Source organism: Dermacentor silvarum, chromosome 10 (assembly GCF_013339745.2).
Source record: "Dermacentor silvarum isolate Dsil-2018 chromosome 10, BIME_Dsil_1.4, whole genome shotgun sequence".
Taxonomy (NCBI): Eukaryota; Metazoa; Arthropoda; class Arachnida; order Ixodida; family Ixodidae; genus Dermacentor; species Dermacentor silvarum.
In genome coordinates, this window is record NC_051163.1 from 149,651,216 (window position 1) to 149,674,206 (window position 22,991).

The window sequence follows — 22,991 nt, forward strand, 5'->3', positions numbered from 1 at the left end:
AAATTCGGGAACGTGCAGCTGAATTGCTTTCACAGTTATCATATTATATGTCCCATACTGCCTAAATTGTCGGGGCTTTTGCCGCATTTTCTTTAATGCCGATTTCGGCGTTCTTAATGCGGATTCTTGTGCACTTTACGCACATTGTGCACTAAACTTTTGTCCTGTAACGTTTTCCTTTAACGCCCTACAGCCACTTCTAAACGACTCTTTTGGTAGACGAGCGAGCCTTCCGCAGCGCCAGCACTGCTTGCCGTGCAGTGTGCTACACCTTTTATATTTTCCGGCTTGTTCGCGCGAGATTCCACCAGCACGTCAATGACGGGAAGGTGTGCGTGTATGATGAGCGGCTCTGCGCGTATCCTAACACTCCATTCTGGAGGCATCACGAAGCTTCGAGGACTTTATGTATCCGCCGTATCTTGAGGACGACAACTGTATCGTTCGCGAGTACGTCCGACGTAGCTTTCACTTCGTGGAAATAATGTCGATATAGATCTATCGCGATCGCGCGCCTCCACCAGACGTAGCATGCCTCTGTTTTTTTTGGAATCATGAAAATAAATATGAAACGTGCTTACGTTACCTTCACAGGATGCAAATTTATTCACACAATGTCCTCGTCGAGACAACCTTCGATACCGTCGATTGCGTTTTTCATTCCACGTTTTTTGGAATGATACCGCGAACTTAGCGACAGGATTGCTGCCCCACACCTCAGCTAGCTACTTCGCGAGTTCGTCCGGTGACTCACGCAAGACTGCGGAACGTCAAAACATGTTGTCACCAGCTGATGTCCATATCACAGTTTCGAGCGCGTTTTCGAATGAACTGGCGCGTCGCGCACGTCGCAGTCAGAACCTACAAGCCGAACCAACCACAGAACACCCATGCAAATTAGAGGAAGGGCCACTGTACCTTCCATAGCGCAACGGAAATAGCGTAGCGGTGGCGTTGCAACTAAAGTTGTGCGCGACCGAGAGATGGCGCATGTGTATAGGAGCGCGAGTGAGTGCTGACGAGTGTGAGTGCACTTGAGAATGATTGTGTACATAGCTTACAAAATATTGGTGAATGAGCAAGTCGTCTGTGTACCGTGAGTGCGTGGGGACATTTGTGTTGTGCTGGTGGGTAACGACAGTCGACAGATAGGCCTAGTTGCCGTAGTTGCCCGCTCAGCCCCTCACCACCGCCACGGGCGCACGTTCGGATTACCGGCGAGAGGTGGCTGCGGGCTGCGCGTCGTCTGCAAGCGACATGGCCCCCCCGAGCGAACGAAGCGACCGGTTACACAGGACGGCAACGACGAAGACCGCCCCGACATCAAGTGCGACACTTGCGGCAGATGGGTATTCTTAGATGAAACTCCGTTTGCGGACGTTGCTGACAGCGGCGGACGGAGGGCCCTTTACTTGCAGGCTGTGCGACAAGCTAGCCGACCTCAATACCCGTCTGAGTATGCTTGCAAACAACCGCGACGGCAGCGCTACATGACAAAGTGGAAGCCCTTGAGGTCAGGCTTGAAGAGCTTGCGATGAAAATCCACCAGCTACATTGTCATCAGCTATACGTTGACGACAAGGTCCAGAGCCCCATGGATACCAGCCTGGTGACAGCTAAGCGAGGGTCATCTCAAGTGAGTGCAGAACCCACTGATGCACAGCTAAAGGTTAACACCACAAACGCATCCTCTACATGTGCTGACAGGCAGGATCGGCCTGAAATGCTGAACGCCCTGCAACCTCCAGAAATGTGTACGTTGTCAGTGCGATGGGCGACACAGAGCATGGAGACAAGACACCACCTACACAGCGTACCGAGGTCGAACACAACCAGAGGTCGCGGCCGGCAACGGGCGAGGAATCGGCTGAGAGGCGAAACTCCCTGCCGAGATTATCATCGGAACCAAAAGCACCTCCAAACGGAGAGCAACCACCCAGTGGTACCCAGTTCAGTACGGGTTCCAAGCCGCATAGCCCGCAGCACGGGAGAAAGTACAGGAAGCAGCAGCCACGTGCCCAAGGCTAACCACCTCTCAACAGAATATCAAGGGCAGCAGTACATGGATCAGGCCTGACCCCCGAAGTTGAAAGAGAACTGATCCTGGTGGGTGATGGCAATGTTGGCAGGATCGCTGATGCGGTGAGGAAAGTTGCTAACTCTACCAAAGCAGTAGGCTTTTTGTATAGTAAAAAGGCTGATACAGAAAAGGCGATGAGATATGTGACCTCATATGAGAAGGAAGGTAGATCTGTACAACGCCAATATATTGTACATGCTGGGCTGACAGATGCAATCCGGCGTGATCCTGACGCTGTCACCCGAGCCCTGAGCGTCACGTGGGCGGAACGTACGGCGAGGTTGGCCGTATGCTCGATCCCAGAGGTCACTACAAAGGGTGATGAGGTCCGTGCGGCCATTATCACTGCTAATGCGCAGCTAAAGAGATGGTGCCGGAAGAACAAACACAGGTTCATTAATTTGACCAAAGGATGGAGCCCGGAGAAGCTGGATAGTGATGGATTGCAGTATAGCCCTGAAGGTATCCGTTTCGCTATGGAGAAGATGAGCCCAATTATACAGGGTTTTTTAGGCGACCGACGCAAGAAAAGGCAGATGGGGAGTTCTCAGACGCCGGCGAATCCAGCCCGACCTCAAACATGGTGCCCACAAGAACAGCAGCATCACGGCAGGGTCGGTGCGGCGCATACCGACAGAGACAGCAGGGAACAGATGCCTGCGCAGCCCCCACAGCGGCTCTTACAGGCGTCCATGCCTATTTATACCGTCCCACACTGGGGAACGACATCGATTTTCCCTTGGGGTCCGCAGCTAGCACTCCCCAACATGTATGGGCCAGCAGGGGAAGGGATACGTCAACCCATGCTACTGGCGTACCGAATCCCACAGTAGTTCAGAAGCACCGCCGCAGAAACCGCTGCAAACGCAAGGCCTCCACCATCAACGTGGGATTTCTTAATCTCCACGGGGTAAGGAAGGCAGCAAAGTGGGGGGAACTGTATACAGCACTGAAAAGTGAAAGCATTTTTCAGTATACAGCACTGAAAAGTGAAAGCAAAGTGAAAGCAAAAGTGAAAAGTGAAAGCTCTGTACGCTGTAGCGGAGACCCATCTTCGCAACTTGGAGGAACCTCCTATTGATTTGGAATGGCACTGGGCGGGTTGCAACTGTACTGATGAATGCCGCAAGGGAGGTGGTGTAGGTTTGCTGTGGCGGAACACCACCACATGGGTGCCAATGACGGGCTTCTTGCGACGAACACATGTGGGTCTCTGGAAGCATCCTTGACATCCAGTCCTTGTTGGAGTAGTGTACCTGCGGTTGCGAGTGGGCAACATGACGGCAACGACAGGGTCATACACTGTCATCATCCAGGATGTGAAGAGGTGGGCTACAGAGCGCGAAGTGCTGTTGATGGGGGACCTTCAATGGACATATTCATCCCTCAGATGGGTACCAGGACCATAATGGGAAAATATTGCTCCGGTGTGCAGGAGGAGCTCTCCCTGGAGATCGTCAACCTCCGTGCTGACAGCAAGGGTGAGTTCACCTGGTGCGCCCGTGGCAGCCGCTCTACCATAGACTATGCGCTGGTGTCGGCAAAACTGGCCGCACGTATCACCCAGGTGCATATCGATGAAGCAGGACAATTCAGCCTAGGGAGCGATCACAATCGACCTTCGACTGTCGTTCTCGGCATCTGCCCATCAGGCAAGCTGTGTGCGACCTCAGCGGAGGCCTGGCCTTTACTTGCCAAATCGATCTGTAGAACAGGTTGCCGAGGACTTTGAGCAGTGCTCCAAAAGGCGAGAGGCCCAGTCGTATGACGGATTTGTCCACGCCCTCCGCTCGGTGATGCACGAGCACATGGTGCGGGATAGGCGGGACGCACACAAATCATGCAACCCATGGTGGGACAAAGAGGTTGAAATGGCATGGAGAGCACGTCGACAAGCCAACCGGGAGCATCGTAGGACCGTGAAGGGCCTTGACGCCGAGGCCTGTGCGGCTGCCTGGGCACTATATCTGGAAGTAAAGCACAAGGTACAGATACTTGTGCAGAACAAGATTGCCGACCACAACCTTCGCCTTGTCCAATCTATACGAATGGAAGGGAAGTCCACGGCAGGGAAGTTCTGGACCTATGTACGGTCCCTGGACAGAGCTCCCCCCCCGCCACCTCCACTTATAGACGCAACGACGAGACAGCCAGTCACCGAGCTCCAAGAATACCTCACACGCCACTTTTCCAGGATGTTCAGTCCCCCGAACATGGATGATGATTGCCGCCAGTGCGATGAGACAACGGCCCCCCCTGCCCCATCCTCAACTGAGGGCACTATGTGTCAGGATGGACCTTGCTGGGCACTCTCGAGACTCACGGTGGACCGGGCTCTGACACGGATAAGTGCCCGTACAGCTCCGGGTCCTGATGACATGCCAGCGCGCCTGATCAAGTGCATAGGCGCTAACTCGAGGGAGCAACTTGCCAAGTTGCTCACAGCTGTAATTGATGGTGAACCTGTGCCTGAAGACTGGCATAAGGGCAAGGTGACTCTGATTCTCAAACGGGGCGGAGATGCAAGTTCCATCCAGGATTACCGACCCATTACCGTCACCAGTGTGTTTTACCGCCTATTTGCTCGAGTAATCAAGGAATGGCTCAGCGCCTGGGCTGAGGCAAAGGGGCTATTGACGGAGCTGCAAAACGGCTTTAGACTGGGCAGGCGACTAGACGACAATTTGTTTGTCCTTACGCAGTGTGCAGAAATCGCACGGACAGAAAAGAGGGCGCTGCTGTGCTGCTTTCTCGATGTGGAGAAAGCTTATGACAACGTCCCACACTCGCCACTCTTCACTTGCCTGTCCGATCTTGGCATGCCGTCAAAGCTCTTGTTTACATTACAAAGGTTGTACAGACATAATGTAGTGACTGTACAACTAGGCTCCGCTGTCTCGAAAGAAATTGCTGTCACTAAGGGCCTGAGGCAAGGCTGTCCCCTCTCGCCCTTGCTTTACATTCTGTACACATCAAGAATGGAGCGGGCACTGCTAAACTCGGGCCTTGGGTTCCGACTGAGGTTTAGTACGAGCAGTGCCAATGAGAACCACCTGCCTCCCTGGCCTGGCATTCGCGGATGACCTGGTAATCATGGCAGAGAACAGAGAGGATCTACAGACCCTCCTCGACATTTGCCAGGTCGGAAATCTCGCGCATCGGGCTATGCTTCAGTACCAGGAAGTCGGCGGTCGTTTGTCTGGCTGGAGGGCTTACTGATCCAGTTGTCCTGACTCTCAGGGGCAAGCCGGTGGCTATATGTAATGAGTACAGGTACCTCGGGGTCACTCTCTGTGCTGAGGCAGATAAATACAGCTTCCACGAGACCGCACTGCGGCAGGCGGCTCTTCGGGCGCAACGTATCCTCCGCCGGCGGTGCTTGTGGGGCTGTAACCGTTTCCTGATGATCCGCGATTTATGGAAACTGGTTCGTGTACCCGGCCTCACCTTTGCAAATGCAGTTACCTGCCTCTCACCAGCAACACGAGAGTGGCTGGAGCGTCAGCAGCGGGAGGCTGGGCGCACTGCTCTTGGATGCCATGGCCACGTAGCCAATGAGGCCGTGCAGGGAGATGTGGGATGGTCGAGCTTCGAGGCCCGGGAAGCTGCGAGCAAGATCGCCTACCGTGGCCGTCTCCTCTTCCTACCACGCACGCAATGGGCTCGCCGAGTTTTCGAGTATCTCTCGGCGACATGCATGCGAACTGACTGGACACGCCGGGTGTACCATATCGAGAAGAAGTACGGCTTCTTTGGTGAAAAAATCGAGGCCGACACTGCAGCCAAGTGGTCGATCGAGGTCCGCCGACGCGTGAAGGAAGCGGAAACCACCATCTGGAGCAAGGAAATGGAGTCGAAATCTACCCTTGAACTCTACCGGGGAAACAAACGAGGGATCAGTGCGGAGTGCTTCTATGACAACAGCATTGGAAGCAGCCTCCTGTTCGAGGCGAGGGCGGGGGCACTGCGCACTCTCGTATACCGCAGCCACTTCCAAGACACCGGTATGTGCACCAAGTGCAGGCTCTGCGGGGCGGAGGCCGAGACGCAAGAGCATCTCATCCTTCGATGCGCTGGCCTGCAGACTGCTCCGGCAGAGGACACAGATCTCCCTCGGGTACTCGGTTTTCACTTGCTCGAGGCAGAGGATGGAAACCACATTGCGAATGGCCACAACGTCGGCCGGACCTGCGCTGTAGTGGCCACCAAAAAAGCGACTGACTGAGTGGTGGACCAGTGTGCGCCGGATGTGACTCTAGTTTGCATAGTGACCTACGAAGTGCACATTTCCTTCCTTTCTGTCTTTTCCTTTCTTTCTCCTTTTTTTATTTATTTATCTATTTATTTGTTTAAACCCTCCAGGCCAGGACATTGCGTGTGTCCACCCGTTACAAAGGAGCTGGCCGCTACTACATCATCATCATCGGTGTATTTCCGTGTGCTCTGGGAGCACACGGAAATACACCAAATCAGGGGGTACAGGGTGACATGAGATGGACGTCATTCGAAGGCAGGGAAGCCAGCAGCAAGAAAGAATTTGAGGAGCGATTGAGAGAAATGGCAGAAAAGCGGTGGGCAAGGAGAGTTTTCAGTTATTTGTACATGAGGAATGTTGATACAAAATGGAGGAAGCTGACCAGAAAACTGTCAATCAAATATTTGGACTGCAGGAGGGGTGCAAACCAGGAAACAGCGGTTAAGAAAAAGGTTAAGGAAACAGAGAGGGGTCTGTGTAAAACAGGGATGCAGACGAAATCAGCACTGGGAACATACCGAACTTTCAAGCAAGAAATTGCCAAAGAAAATATCTACGATAATTCTAGGGGAAGCTCTTTGTTGTTTGAAGCCAGGACGGAGTATTGCGGACTAAGATGTACCGAGTCAAGTACCAAGATATAGACACGTTGTGAGGGTGCATGTGGTGAGGAAGAAGAAACGGCTGAACACCTCATACTTTTCTGTAAAGGGCTTAACCCTACAGTGCAAGGCAACGGGGCTGATTTTTCAAAGCATTGGGTTTAGGGACAGTGAAGGCAAAATAGACTTAAGCGGGTAGAAATAACCAAACAGAGGTTATCTGATTGGTGGATAAAATCAAGGCAGGGGTGAAATTTCACCCACCACAAAGTACAAAATATGTTAATAGTCATGGCTAGGTGGCGTATGCCACCGCCCGGTTTAAAGGGTTCAGCCTCATCCATCCATCCATTCATCCATCCTGGGCTGTCATGGCCGAGTTGCCGTAAAGATCATCCAGGGCAACGCCTCCTGGCGTTGTCCAGGGAGATGGTTCTTTATTCTATGGGCTGGTCCTCCTTCGAGGCTCGAGAGGCCAAGAGTAAAATTGCGTTTGAGTGCCGTCTGCGCAACATGGACGACGGTAGGTGGGCGCGCAGGGTGTTTCGGTACGTCTACCTTAAAGGCATCCAGACATAATGGAGGGCGCGTGTCCAGTTCCTGAGGCGAAAATATGGCCTCTTGAACTATTCAGAAACCGGAGGAGCCAGGTGTGAGACGGCTAAAGGAGTTCAGGGCCATGTGCGTGAGACAGAGCGAGAACTGTGGAAATCGGCTATGGCCTCGAAGACGACGCTCCGCCTGTACTCCGACAACAAGGGGACCATCACAACAGAGCCGATCTACGACAACCATTTTCTTCCTCCATGACGACAACAGTGGTGGCAGCGCCCTCCTATTCGAGGCACGTGCGGGCGCTTTGCTCCCGTAGTAAAATTGAAGTAATTTCAGAGGATACAAAAACAGAATGGACATATGCAAATTTAACACGGCTATTTGAGCTAGAGCTTACTAAGGTACGAGTCAGGACAAAAGGAAACAGAAGACGTAAACCCAAGAGCTGGTGGGATGAGGAGGTTAAGAAGGCCAAGAGAAACGTCAGGAAGCATCCAGGGAACACAGATATTCAAAGCAGGGGGCTGAACCAGAAGCTGATGTAGGCAGAAAATGGAATAACTTCTTAAACTGTAGAAGGGAAGCATCCAATTTGATCAATGAGAAGATCAGAAGAAAGGGGAGCCAATGGTTGTCAGAAGTAAACAAAAAGGATAGAAAAGCAGCGAAGAAATTTTGGAAACATCTCAACTCCTTGAGTAATAAGACTAGCTTGAGCAGAGGTCTATAGTTACAGCTCAAGGTGTTCGGCTAGAAGGAGATGAGGCAATGGAACATATAAGAACAATGATGACAGAAAAATTTAAAGAACAAAACTGTAGCGTGTGCTCAATCAGGTGAGGATAGACTAGTTAGTGAGTGGCTCCAGTTGAACATAGCGAGTGGGAAAGGGCAGAGAAGAGGGTTCCTAGTAGCACGTCGACAGGTCCTGATGGCATCCCAATTATGTTATGAAGACATTGGGCCCAAAATCTAAGAAAGCATTAAGAGAGGCTGTGAGCAAAATGATAATGGACGGTAAAGCCCCCGTGGGTGGAGACTGAGCAGGATGAGCATGATATACAAAGGAAAGGGAGACAAAGCCGACATAAACAACTACCGTCCCATAACAGTGACGTCAATGGTTTACAGGGTGGTGATGCAGATTATAAAGGACAGACTGCAGGCATGGGTGGAGAGCGAGGAGGTGCTGGGGGAACTACAAAATGGGTTCCGGAAACAAAGAAGGTTAGAAGATAATCTGTTCTCATTGACGCAGTGTATTGAAATAGCAGAAAAGGAACACTACCCCTATGGCTCACATTTCTGAATATCAAGGGAGCCTATGACAGTGTAATCCAAAAGGATTTGTGGGACTTACTGGGCACTCTAGATGTGGAAGATGGAGTAAGTAATCTTTTAAAAGATATCTATAAAAGTAACAAGGTGCTTATAAAATGGGAAAACAAGGTATCTGAGCCTATAGAGATACAGCAGGGGCTTAGTTAGGGGTGCCCTCTGTCACTTTTGTTGTTCATGCTGTATTTACAAGGATTAGAGAAAAAATTAGAGAGGAGCGGACTTGGCTTCAACCTTTCCTATTTCAAGCAAGGAGAATGGATGAAACAGTCATTACCAGGACTGATGTACGGGGATGACATTGTACTTATGCCTGATGGCAAGGAAGACTTGCAGGGATTAATGGACATCTGTGGTAAAGGGGAGATAGCTTAGGTTTGAAGTTTAGTAAAGAAAAATCGGCAGTCATGATTTTTAATGATAATCAGGGCAGTGAGCATAGGATACAGGAGATAACACTGGAGGTAGTGGATAAGTACAAATATTTTGGAGTGTGGATAAACAATGGGGCTGAGTACCTAAGAGAACATGAAAAATGTGTAAGACTAAAGGTAGCAGGAATGCAGCTATGATGAAAAATAGGGCACCGAGGGATTACAATAGGTACGAAGTGGTGAGAGGGATTTGGAAAGGGGTGATGGTCCCTAGTTTGACTTTCGGCAATGCAGTCCTGTGCATGAGATCAGAGGTTCGAGCAAGGTTGGAAGTTAAGCAGCGAGCGGTAGGTAGGCTTGCATTGGGAGCACACAGAAATACACCAAATCAGGGGGTACAGGGTGTCATGGGATGGACGTCTTTCGAAGGCAGGGAAGCTAGCAGCAAGATAGAATTTGAGGAGCAATTGAGAGAAATGGCAGAAAAGTGGTGCGCAAGGAGAGTTTTCAGTTATTTGTACATGAGGAATGTAGACACAAAATGGAGGAAGCTGACCAGAAAATTGTCAATCAAATATTTGGACTGCAGGAGGGGTGCAAACCAGGAAACAGTGGTTAAGAAAAAGGTTAAAGAAACAGAGAGGGGTCTGTGGAAAACAGGGATGCAGACGAAATCAGCACTGGGAACATACAGAACTTTCAAGCAAGAAATTGCCAAAGAAAATATCTATGATAATTCTAGGGGAAGCTCTTTGTTGTTTGAAGCCAGGATGGGAGTATTGCAGACAAGATGTACTGAGTCAAGTACCAAGGTATAGACACGTGCGGTGCATGTGGAGAGGAAGAGGAAACGGCTGAACACCTCATACTTTTCTGTAAAGGGCTTAACCCTACAGTGCAAAGCAACGGGGCTGATTTTTTCAAAGCATTGTGGTTTAGGGACAGTGTAGGCAAAATAGACTTTAAGCGGGTAGAAATAACCAAACGGAGGTTATCTGATTGGTGGCTAAAATCAAGGCAGGGGTGAAATTTCACCCACCACAAAGTACAAAATATGTTAATAGTCACGGCTAGGTGGCGTATGCAACTGCCCGATTTAGAGGGTTCAGCCTCATCCATCCATCCATCCTAGCATTGTGTTATATCTGTCAAGAAAATAGAGCTAGTTTTGTTATCTTTTGCTGTAGTTACTAATTAATTGACATCTTGTATTACAGACAGTTGCAACAAAACATTGGAACTTCCGCATCAACTCTTCATGACGCATTACAAGCTTCGAAAGCCACAAGGTGTGTAAAGCCACAAGCCACAACGTAATTATAAATTTGGAGACTAAGACCTATGCCAAGATTTAACGTCCTACTAATGTCCCAACGACATCCAAAAAGGCGTCCCAGCTGGGCAATCCATAGGACATCTTTTGGTGTTTCACTAGGGAGTTTTTCAGGATCATTCTGGTACAACCTTAGGATGTCCCCAGCATCCAAAAAGAGATATCTGTAAGACATCCAGAGGGTGCCCGTGTCTCGTCTACGGCATGAATATTTACCCGTATTCACAAAACTTTTCTAAAGTGCTGTCTTTGAGCTCCACGCAAAGGGCAAGTGTCTAGTTATTTCACTGCTTATTATCACGATTAGCAGATGCCAAAGCGCTACTGAATGAAAGAACGCTCAATGAAATGTTGAGCACAAACAGGCCCTGGTCTTCCAGTAACATCATTAACTTGTTCAACTTTTGAGTGAAGCATTTGTACAAGCAGAACAAATTTCAGAAACTGCTAAACTTGAAATATAGATTTCAAGTGACATTATAGATTGACACTACAGAGTAACAGTGACAGTACAGAGTGACAGTATAATATAGATTTCAAGCTGCTGATCCTGAAATAAATGGATTGTTACCCTTTCAACGAGCATGTGAATTACTCTTGATGAAAGGCAAGACTTACAGTAAGAAGTGCTTCCAACAATCTGGTGATAATTTCCCAGCACGTATTATGCTGTAAACAAGCGTTGGAAGGCTGTAATGCAACAACTAATGCAAAGTGTCAAATCACATCTTCAGGGTAATACACTCGGAACTGATTACAACAAATTTAAGCGGGGAACCGAAATTACTTCGTTATGTTCATTATTGCCCTTTACTGCAATATCTGCCCAATGCGGTCATGACTTGAAACATGCAAGCCCCTTAAAACCACTGCAGGACTACGTATGTGATGAAACGTTAATAAAACAATTGTAAAGGGGTGTACTGAGCAATTCAGAGGGTAGCGTCTGTTCGTAACCGAGCAGGCAGGTGACGCAGAGCAAGAACAGCTGGTTGCCCGAACGGCTCACACTCGTGCTAAGCACTGGCGATCCGACTGGACCCACTGGAGGCATTGAACAGTCGATCTGGCTGGCCTTGTACTTGTGCTCTTCTTCTTCATTACACAATAAAAGAACCTTCGGTATTTGCAACAAGTGACTTCCAAGTGCCTGACACGACAGCTTTTAGTTTCAATGTGATGCTCTTTTGCTTCCTCTTGGTTCATCCATTTTGTCGTGAAACCAGCAAAACGATGACATGGTGGAAGAGGCAGGCTTGCAGGCTGCCACATGAACAATAAAAATGTCTGTCATGGTCGAGCACAGCCCACAGCATGCCGACCATGCAACTTATTCAGGCTGACCTGCCCACATCATGGGATTCTGCTGTGTGAACGAGGAGGCCAATAAACCTCAATGGGCCAGCTTGCTCTGGCCAGCTCATGCCCGCCTAGATTGCACCGCAACCGATTCCAACTCTGTGGCCACGCCTAGCTGGACCAGCATTCGTGGTGCACCGCAATTAAAAAGAAGCCAGTGCACAGATCTCTAGCACTGCCCCTGCTGTAGCTCGCACTGTGCAGATAGGTGTGGCATTAAAGATTGCACTAGTGCGATCTCCGAGGTTACGCCCAAGCCACACCTAGCTCTCCCAGCCTGCACGTCGCAATGCAGTGCGAGAGTAATGTGCCCTGACAGGGAGCAAGGAGGAAGGCAGTGATCCACCGCTCACACATGGTGGTGAGAAGAGCAGTGTATCTGCACAGTGCATTCAATGCAGAGAAATGACAGTTTTGAACTGCTGAGTTGAACAATTCTCTATCACTGTGAAAAGCGATGTATACTAGGTGCACAACGATCAGGAATTCTTTTCTTTCGGAGGCGAATCTAGTTCCTTATACCCACTGGCAGGACAATTTTACCTTGTTAAAGCCACACCAGTCAAGCAAGGTCATTAATCGCAACACTGGTGCCTGGTACTATTCTCGAGAAGCAAACACAAGCACTGGAACTGCAATCAAGTTCAACTTTGCTTGCACATATACCACAGTGCCACCCAGTAGCTCCTAGAACTAAATCGCACTCAACTTACTACAGCTAAATAAGTATTTCCATAGCATTTCACTCGCAGGTGCCATTATGTCTGGAGCGACTACAGCATGTTTGTTGTAATGGTTCACAGTAAATATCCGAAGTTCTGCATCAGTTACAGAAAGTGCAAAACAATGTAGGCTTAACATCTCGCAGTTTAAGATTGCATTTGTAGAAAGGACATGTGAATAAATTGGACATGATACTAGCTATGACCACATTGCAGAATAAGTCATCCATTCTTCTGCAGCTTTTGCCATTTCCTTCCACACAAGTGCGAGTCTAGATAGAAAAAACAAGACTATTTCGCTTGGTTCTATCATTTCACATATAAAGAATGTAGCATTAGGCTTTTTGATGGAAAACCTCCAGAAGTAATGGAGGAAGTCACACTGCCTTCAGCTCTTTACGAGATGGATGCACACAGCAACACTAGTTTAGAGAATTTAACTGCTGCTGAAATAAAATTGCAGACTGCTGCTGGAACAAATGAGCTCACACTAGGCAAGTTGTAAACACACTAAGGTAACAATCTGGTGATGTTTGATGATAACTGTGAACATAGTTACGATCAAGACAGAATTTGAAAGAAAGACGGAAACTTGAAACGATGAGGAGTAGCCGAAGAAGGAATGTCGCTTTAAGCAAACGTCTCGACAAGGGGACTTGTCCCTGTCGGGGCAGCAACTGATTTTCGTAGCAGCGTTTTTATGTACCCGTAGCTCACTCTCCCCGTCTGTCATAGAGGAAGAGAATAGACCGTAGCATGGTGTGCCATAGCTATTGTAGAGATAATTGACACGTCGGAAATGGCAGCGGGAGGCAGAAAAAGAATATAGCGTATCTCAGAGTGGACTTTTATGACTGGACTACCATTTCATGGGTACCTGCTGACATCTATTGTATATGCTCGTGTAAGGGCCGCACATTCTTTTCTCACAATTTTGACATGGTGAGGGCCTTACACAGGACCGCACCTTCTGGTCTAACTTTTGCACACCCTGGATCCCCAGATGTAACATATTGCATTAGAGGTCAATGTGCAGAAATCATCATCTAGTAGTAGCGCACGGAAGTACACAGCGCGCAAAAATTCGTCGATACACTCGCGCAGCATCGGGGCACCAAAGGCAATTGCTTCTTCGTTGGAATTTTTTTTACAAATTTTAGGCTGCCAAGTTGGGGGGCCTTACACGGGTCTATACAGTACTTGCACACATGTTGGCCCTCTGCTTCTACAGCAATAAATATACCCAGTGCTTTTCGTTGGCGAGATGTTATCCATAAGTGTAGCAGCCCTGCCAACCTTAACAGTTGAGAAATACTGCAGTGGAAGCCAGGAAACAAAAATTCACAGGGTCTCATATGCTATTCCTAAGACGAAGGCGAAAGCCCAAGTGCTGATGCATCAAAGAAGGACACATGACGTACACATACCCTTTAATTCGCTTAGTGTACTTTGCTTAGTCCTCCTTTTTAATTCCTATGGTTGGGGTTTCATTTCCCACCCAAGGTGGTGGGTTCGCCTCCCACCAAAGGCCGTGTGTTCCACTGCCCTAATTCGCTTCCCACCAAAGGTCGTGGGTTCGAGTGCCTTGACTCTATCCTAATTAACTGTGCCTGAATTAACTTCGCCTTCATTAACCACAAAGGTCATGGGTTCAACTCCCACCAAAGGTCGAGGGTTCATAGCCTTTTTGTACCTTTCATGTTTCGTGGCGATGCATTTTCTCTCAAGGTCAACTGACTAATGAGACATTTGAGGCTTTTGCCTTAATAAATATTCGTGAAAAATACTAAAATGGTTGTAGTAGTCAAGATCTTAACTGTGTATTAAAAAAAAAAAAAAACTTCACAGACATTATTCTCTAGGGACACTGAACAGGCAAACTGCTTTATATAGTGGTCATAGGAAGAATGAGTCGCGGAACAAATGAAAATGTCCATGAATTTTTTCATAAATCCTGACAGAAGGTATGCTGAAATTTGAGTTGCCGTTATGCATGGCTTCTGTAAGGGAATGGCACTGCTGCTGGTAGGTCAGAATAAAAGTGCGTGTCCAAAAATTATCCTCTGAAAAATTGGTCACCGACTGTATTTGTATTTTTTAAAAGAAGTTTCGCCCCCTGAAGTGGCCACAAATGAAAAGCCACAAGATTATTGGTGTCAATGCTACAATTATAAACATGCTCTTAACATCGTGGATTTTACAACAATATCGTGAATGTTGGCAGCTATGGCGTAGCTCATAACCCCAATCAGGCACAGGCTGGTAATTACAGATCTCATCCCACCTCAAAATTACAACATGGGTCCATTGCACGTGACTGCTCTCCCACAGAGTTATGCAGTGCCCACTAGAAGGGCCGTTAGTCGACGGCAGTACAAGTGCCGTACTCCACAGCCAGGCCTATGGCATCAGTGAAGGTACATCACAATTGTGAGACTGGATGCAAAAAATGAAGGAGTGGGATAAAGAAAAATGCTGCGGATATATTTCTTTGCTTACAAGCCATGTGCTTCTGGCGCACAAAGTTTTTCACAGCACAGAAGGCAAGTAAACACAACTGAGTCAGAGTAAGGGGAACAAATTCCACAGTCAAGAGTCAACAACCTATAAACACCAGTCATATGAGCAAGTGAATACAGAAGCAATGCTGAGAATTGGTTTTGGCTGCGTAGATTGCAATCCCTCTTTTTCCAATTTATTCTTTTTTTCTGATTATGAATGACAGGTCGGAGTTGTACACAGCTAGGAGTGGTGTCTTTCAAAGCAATCGAGAAGCTAGTCAGCTAATAATCGCAGCTAAATTCCATAGAATGTGCACAAAAATAGGCGACATGATTTTATTAAACTTCTTTCCTTCGTAAGGTCATGTCGTAATTGATATGAAAAAAGAAAAAAGGAAAGAAGCATAAATTTATAAGAATGATAAAGGCTGCCACAGTGCTGCGTTAATCTCGTGTTATGTGCAATCCACACAGCAACCCCGACAGCTGTGTTATGTTACCTTATAAGAACATTCGTGTATCTTGCAGTAAGGGTGTGACAAACATGACACCGTCATCAATTCACGCGAACCATGTGACAATAGTGCACTTGCATGACACCTTGTTCTCCAGCCTGCACGTACAAATATCTAAGCAGGTGATTCAATCCTGACAGCTGTGTTATGCTACCTTATGATAACTTTCATGTATTTTGCGTGAGATTTGCATGGGATAACCTTCACGTATGTTGTTTAGCGGTGCAAGGGCCAGGTATGGCCAAAGAGCACCATGCCAGTGTTAGACAGTTTGCAGTGGAGCAATGAATTCGGAGACGTAGATGAGAAGTGGCTGTAAAGGGGCCTAAAAATAGTCGCTGTAAAGTGCGTAAAATATACATGTAATAAAATTGTGGCAATGGCTAATGAGGTGTACTGTGAACATGAAGAATGCATTGCGAAAGAATGATATGATTTCCAAATATAACAGATGCAAGAATTGGCCAGAAGCACAAGTGCCTAAACAGAGCCCTTGAAATACAAGGGCCTGGAGGCATGTGCTATAAGAAAAAACTATCACAGTGGCATCCTCTGGAGAGAGGATGCACTACGAACTTATCGGGCTAATAACATGTAGCACAACATCGTTCAAAAAACCGAGGACTGCTTTTGTGTTAAAAAGTGGTTCTTTACCAAGAAACATAGAGGGATGAAGTGGGACACAATAGCGGTATGCTACAGGAAAATGTTTCTTTCTGTCCGTTTCGGCTTCCCAACACTCCAGGAGGACGTGGAGGGCGGTCAGCCTCTCACCACATCGACCGCAGGCTGGAAGCTCGTTACCAGTCAATAGAAAATTATGAGTACCATATGTGCGTCTTATTCTGATACAGCACAAAATGACATCTGTTCTTCGTGTTTTCGTAGTGTAGGGCCAGAAACCTAATTTTGGCTTAATCACGTGAAGCTTATTGTTCGTTTCAGCATCCCGCAAGCATTGCCAGTGGCTTCGCAGTTTGTTTCATAGGAAAGGCTTCAGATCTGTAGCAGGGGCAGCAGCGGGAAAATTAATCCCTTGCAATGCTATTGATTTGGTGATTTTATCGCCAAGCATGTTACCCTCGATTCCTCTATGGCCAGCACATTATTACATGTCTATGAGATAAATAAATGTTGCACAAGAGTGAGTAAAGCTGAATAAAAAAAGGATTTTTACGTTTTTGCAAAGATATTAACGTTTTTACAAGACTTCACACAGTCTGTGAATATGATTGCCTTCTCTAGATTTAATTTCTTTCTATGTTTCACCGCAGACAGTTCTCCATAGGCTTATGCGGTGAAGATACTTGTTAGGAGGTTCAAAACGTCAGATTTAGAAAAAGAGGGGCCAACAGTCGCGTAAGATACGCCAGCATGCGACTTTGACGCATCGATGTAGAATTCCAAGTACTAGTACTTCGATTGAAGTTCGCGGAAATGCACTGCGATTTCGAGCTCGGGAGCGTGCTTTGTGACCTCTACAAAGGATAAATCACATTCTATCACTTCTAATGCATATGTTGCGTTGAAGAAGACAAGTCCACTTGTCAAAACGTTGGCTCCTGCTCTTACCTTGTTCTCGTGTTACTCATTCTATCACTTGTTACTCCCAAGGCGGTGACAGCTTAGCTAGAGGCATTACACGATGTTTGAGAAGTGGGACATCCATCTGTTCGATAAGTTCTCTCACACGCAGTGAGAAAGGCCGCCTCATGGAGGGTAGATTATGAAAAAGCGTTGCACATGTCAAATCATAAACGGTTACAGAACAAAGATGTTCCCGATTAGAGTGCACTTTGAGAAAATAGGCGCAGCTGATGCATGTTCTCTGCAGATGGAGTGACCATTCATTTGATTCTACGTATAAACTTTCGACAGGGCTTGTTCTGAATGCGCCAGTGGCCAGGCGAATAACTAGATAGTGGACGGGATCTAGCAACTTTAGCACACTCAGGGTGGCAGAGTGATATACCACGGCATCATAGTCCAATCGTGACCGAATGAGGCTCTTGTGAAGATTCATTAAACAATTCCTGTCGCTGCCCCAGGATGTGCGAGATAAAATTTTCAGTAAGTTAATCGTTTTTAGGCATTTCACCTTGAGATATTTTATCTATGGAATGAAAGTACGTTTAGAGTCAAGTATGATGCCTAGGAACTTGTGCTCTTTGTTCACAGATACTTTTTTGCCCATACAGTTCGATAGTGGGAACTGCAACGAGACCTTTCTTCTTAGTGAAAAGAACACAAACTTTTGTGGGGGTTCACTTTGAATCCGCTTTTGTCTGCCCACTTACGCACTTTGTTCAAGCCCTGTTGTACCTGTCTCTCACACACTGTGAGGTTGCAGGATTTGAAACCGATACGTATGTCGTCTACGTATAGGGAATCAAAAATAGCTGGTCACACGAAGCGTGTTCATCTCGACGATAAAGAGCACGCAACTGAGCACGCCTCCTTCAGGCACCCCAGTTTCCTGTATAAATGCATGCGACAGTGCATTACCTATTTTCACACGGAATGTACGATTGTGTAGGTAGCTTTCTATAATGTGTAACATATTGCCGTGGATGTCCATTGCCGACAGATCACACAGGATTCCGTAACACCATGTTCTATTGTACACCTTTTCCATATCGAGAAACACGAATAATAAATATTGTTTATGTATGAAGGCATCACGAATATTTGCTTCGATGCACACGAGATGGTCGGTTGTAGACTGTCCTTCTCTGAAGCCGCACTGATATGGATCAAGAATTTGTTTGAGTCAAAGTGTAAAAGGCAACGGTTTATAGTTTTTTCAAAAAGTTTGCAAATACAACTCGTGAGGGCTATTGGGTGGTAAGTTGTTACTAATGTGGGGTCTTTACCTTGTTTCAGAATCGGAGCGACCAGGGATTCTTTCCATGCAGTATAAAGGTACCCGGCAGCCCATATAGCCTTGAAAAGTGCGAGTGGGGTTATTCGAGTATAGCTGTGGATGTGTTTAATCATGTCGTACATGATCCGGTCAGATCCAGGTGCAGAGCTCCAACATGCAGTCAAGGAGGCTCTCAACTCGGCGATGTTAAAAGGAAGGTTATAGGATTCGTTCTGTGTGCATTTGCGGTCGATGCCTCGGAATAATGATTTGAACTACATTCGCGTTTGAAGTGTTCGCCAAAACCGTCAGCTTGGTCTTCCAAGCTGTTCGCTTCGTCATTCACTAGGGGCAACGGATGGATTTCTTTTCCCTTTAGCCTCCTTAGCCCGTCCCATGCTTTCGCCTATTGAATATACGAATTTATACCCGAGAGAAACCTCTCCCAGCTTGCCATCTTAGCCTCTCTTCACGTCCTTCTTGCCTGGGATTTAACATGTTTATATTCTATTAGACTTTCAGCCGTAGGACATTCACGCAGTTTTCCCCAAGCCTTATTTTGTCTCCTTCGTGCCTGTCTGCAATCACCATTCCACCAGGGAACCCGTCTTTTGAATGAAGTGCCACTTGATTGAGGGATGAACTTCTCAGCGGCATCAATGATAAAAGCAGTAAAGTATGATACGGTATGATCTATAATAAAATTATTTATAAAATCTCGTGGTAAGTAGGTCGATTCCCTAAGCCAGGGGTTCTCAAGTACAGTCATCCCACGGAACCCTGCTAAGCTCCATAAAGTTCCGAGGAACCCCCCCCCCCCCCCGAATTAACCGAATGTCGAGTTATCGAGGGTATCAAGAAAACAATAAACAAATACTTCACTACGTCATCACGCTTCTATTTACTCAATGAATCGTCAAATCTTGTTTCTATTTAGCACAAGACCAGTGTGGAAGCTGAAATTCTCTTCATCTCATGACTGATTAGCGCTAGCAGCGGCGAAGGCCTCGCGACATCCTTCGCGGCGCGCGTTTTCATCTGAGACGCGCTTTGCACACCAACGGGCGCACATCTCGATTATTTTTTCGCCACTCAGCTGCTCGCCAACAAATTGTCCGTCCATCGCGATGTAGCTGGTGCTTTTTATCTTCGACAGCTTTGCACTGAATCAAAGCGAAACTACTGCTTGCCGCAACCGCTGCGAACGAAACCGCGGCCGCTATCGACGATCATGGACGGCGACTTTACGGTTCAGAAGGCAGGCGGCTGACGCACGCACAAAGTCAAAACGAAACTACCGTTCGCTGCAAGAAGTGCGGACGAAACTGCGGCCGGTCGCTATCGACGCTGCCATGGGAGGCGACTGCGTAGTTGTGAAGGCACGCAGCCGACGCGCGCATCGAGTGAAAACGAAACTACTATTTGCCGCAACCGCGGCGGACGAAACTGCGGTGGTTATCGACGCGATTAGAGATAGCGACTACGCACTTACGGAGGCACGCGGCTAGCCGCCAACGCGGTGTTGCGCGCGGCGATAAACGCAAGAATAAAGGCTTTAAAGGTTAGGCACGAAGCGCTTCGGCGTTGCTGACAGTCACGTGCCGCTTACGATCACCGCTGAGGACCACGGCGATGCGGACTACGCCAATTCGTTTCGGTTGGACGCTACGCCGTTCTTGCTCTTCTGCGGCGCGCATTTGCGGCGCTGCGCGTATTTTTTTTTTTTTTTTTTTTTTCCTCCAGTGCGCACACTATCGGCACCGACTCTATCTACAAATAGGAGAAACGCGCATGGTGGTAAGTTACGGCCTCCGAGATTTAAGTGTGAAAGCTTAGGCGCGCTGCCCGTTCTCAGAGGTTGGGTGGCTAAAAGCTGCTTGCGTATTTATTGCGCAGTTCGCGCGTTGCTGTTACGCACTGTGATGTGCTTTTTGACACTCGGGCATGGGTAATTGAGGTTCTTTCGATCAAGCGCACCTCGTGATCAAGACACTTGTCGAGAGCGGGACCAGGGAAAGTTTATCAGTGGCTCGCGGAACCCCGAGCAGGGGCCTGCGGAACCCGTAGGTTCCGCGGAACCCACTTTGAGAACCCATGCCCTAAGCATTCCCAGTCGGCTAACGCCAGTTTCCAGCGTGATACACGCGGAGGGGGGTTATGTTGGGTTACAAAGTTCAGGGTTACTGGGAAATGATTACTTCCGAATGAATTTTTAATTACACGCCATTCTAAATCGGAGAAAAGTGAGGCAGAGCCAATCAGCAGGTCTATTGATGAATATGAACTATGATGGATATTGTAATATGTTTGTCCCTTCTTATTGAAGAGGCACACACCGGAGTTAAGGAGGAAGTTTTGAATGAGTCGACCTCTCGCGTCACATCGCGAGTCTCTCCAAAGAGTGTGATGAGCATTAAAATCACCAGTGATAATGTATGGTTCTGGGAGCTCATTGATGAAGCTGTAAAATTCCGTTTTACCAAGGTGATGGTTGGGTGGTATGTAAATGGAGCAAATAGTTATTAGCTTGTTAAATAAAATTGCTCACACAGATACAGCCTCGAGGGGAGTCTGAAGGGCAGACTGTTGGCAAGCAACAGACTTATGTACACCTCCGGACGTGGCAGAAGCGTTGTCACAAACTTTATGAAAAATGGCATATTACTTGAGAAAGTCCGACTGTGTAGGCTTTAAGGGTGTTTCTCGGACACACAGCAACTTCGGATTAAATTTATGTATGAGTTCTGTGATGTCGTCGAGGTTATGAAGTAGTCCTCTGACGTTCCACTGTAGTATCTCTGTGTCCATGTTGAAGTTATGTTTGTGCTGTGTGTCTCGTGTAAAAAGACTAACTTACAGCGCTCTTGTCGGGCCCCGTGATACGGGGTTTTTCTTTTTTGGAGCGGTCACGAGATTCTCACCGCTCCTTAGGCACTGGCGGCGTCGTCTGGCTGGTTATGTCCATCGGCTCTTGCGAGGCGCTGGACACACGCTCGCTGTTTGATGCGAAGGCCTCGACCCTTGGGATGAGACCTTTGGGGCCACCAGCCCTGAGGTCGATGCCCCCTTCTGCTGGGGTGGCGAAGCAGCGCTAGTTGCAGCCGCCTAGGAGGCGGATAGCGTCGCTGGCAGCTCACTGCATGTGGGCCGGAGAGCCGCCGGTAGCCATTGTGTCGCTGCCCCCTGACGCGCCAGATTGGCAAAGCTGTTCTTGGGCAAGTATGATACCCGCCTACATGCGTCCTTGAATGATACATTTTCTTTGACCTTGATTGTGACGATTTCTTTTTCTTTCTTCCAAGACGGGCAACATCGTGAGTATGCGGCATGCTCGCCATCACTGTTGACACAGTGTGAAGTGTTCTGGCATGTTTCAGAGGAATGTTCATTGTCACTACACTTGGCACAAGTCAGCCGGCCTCGACAGTTCTGCGACCTGTGACCGAACCTTTCGCACTTGAAGCATCTAAGAGGATTTGGGATGTATGGCCCAACTTGAAGTTTGATGTACCCGGCCGCGATGGACTCAGGCAAAACACTTGAACCGAAAGTAAGTACTAGGTGCTTGGTCTGAATTTCTTTGCTTTCACGCCTCATCTTAATTCGTTTAACGTTGACATTCTGCTCCCTGAAGCCCTCCAAGAGTTCAGCCTCAGTCAGCTCTAACAGATGATTATCTGAGACAACGCGATGGGTGGTGTTCATAGTACGGTGCAGGGTTACTGTCACTTGGGCATCCCCAAATGACACTAGTTTGGGCAATTTCTCATATTGTTTCAAATCGCAGAGCTCCAAGAGGATATCCCCGCTTGCCATCCTGGACACTTTATAGCCTGGTCTGAAATTCACGCGAACCATGTGACAATAGTACACTTGCATGACACCTTGTTCACCAGTCTGCACGTCCAAATATCTCAGCACGTGATTCAATCCTGGCAGCTGTGTTATGTTACCTTATGATAACTTTCATGTATTTAGCATGGGATTTGCATGGGATAACCTTTATGTATGCTGCAGTAAGGGTGTGAGAAACACGATACTGTCATCAATTCAAACGAACCATATGCAACACCAGTACACTTGCAGGACACCTTGATCACCAGTAACCATGTCCAAATATCTTGGCAGGAGAGTCAGGCCACAGGCAGCCCCCACTACACCATTTCAATACAGCTTACCAGGTCTACTTGGTATTCCCACACAATATATCATTAAACATCACCAATGGCTTCTCAAGAGTTCCAGTGCCCACTTGTTCATGTCGTTGCATTACTGTGCAAATACCAACTGGCATTATACGGTCTGCTTATGCGTAACCACAACTCTGATACTGGACGTTTTAAGCTAGAGAACAAAATGCTCAATTAATAACAGCCTGAGATCACTTGCCACAATGGTTTACTTTGTAGTTGAACAGTGTGTAACATGAAAATGTTGCTGTATTAGTAAATACCAAGTTCCTATTTAAACATAAGCACTTCAGCTAGGAAGAAA

General features: G+C 47.6%; 1 long non-coding RNA gene across 1 annotated transcript; it reads left to right on the forward strand.

Moving 5' to 3' along the window:
- The first annotated feature begins 7,142 nt into the window (after positions 1-7,142).
- On the forward strand, positions 7,143-11,112 carry LOC125940739 (uncharacterized). The gene is made up of 2 exons (XR_007463941.1): positions 7,143-7,785; positions 10,426-11,112. It is a non-coding gene; the product is annotated as an uncharacterized LOC125940739 (long non-coding RNA).
- The last annotated feature ends 11,879 nt before the right edge of the window (positions 11,113-22,991 follow it).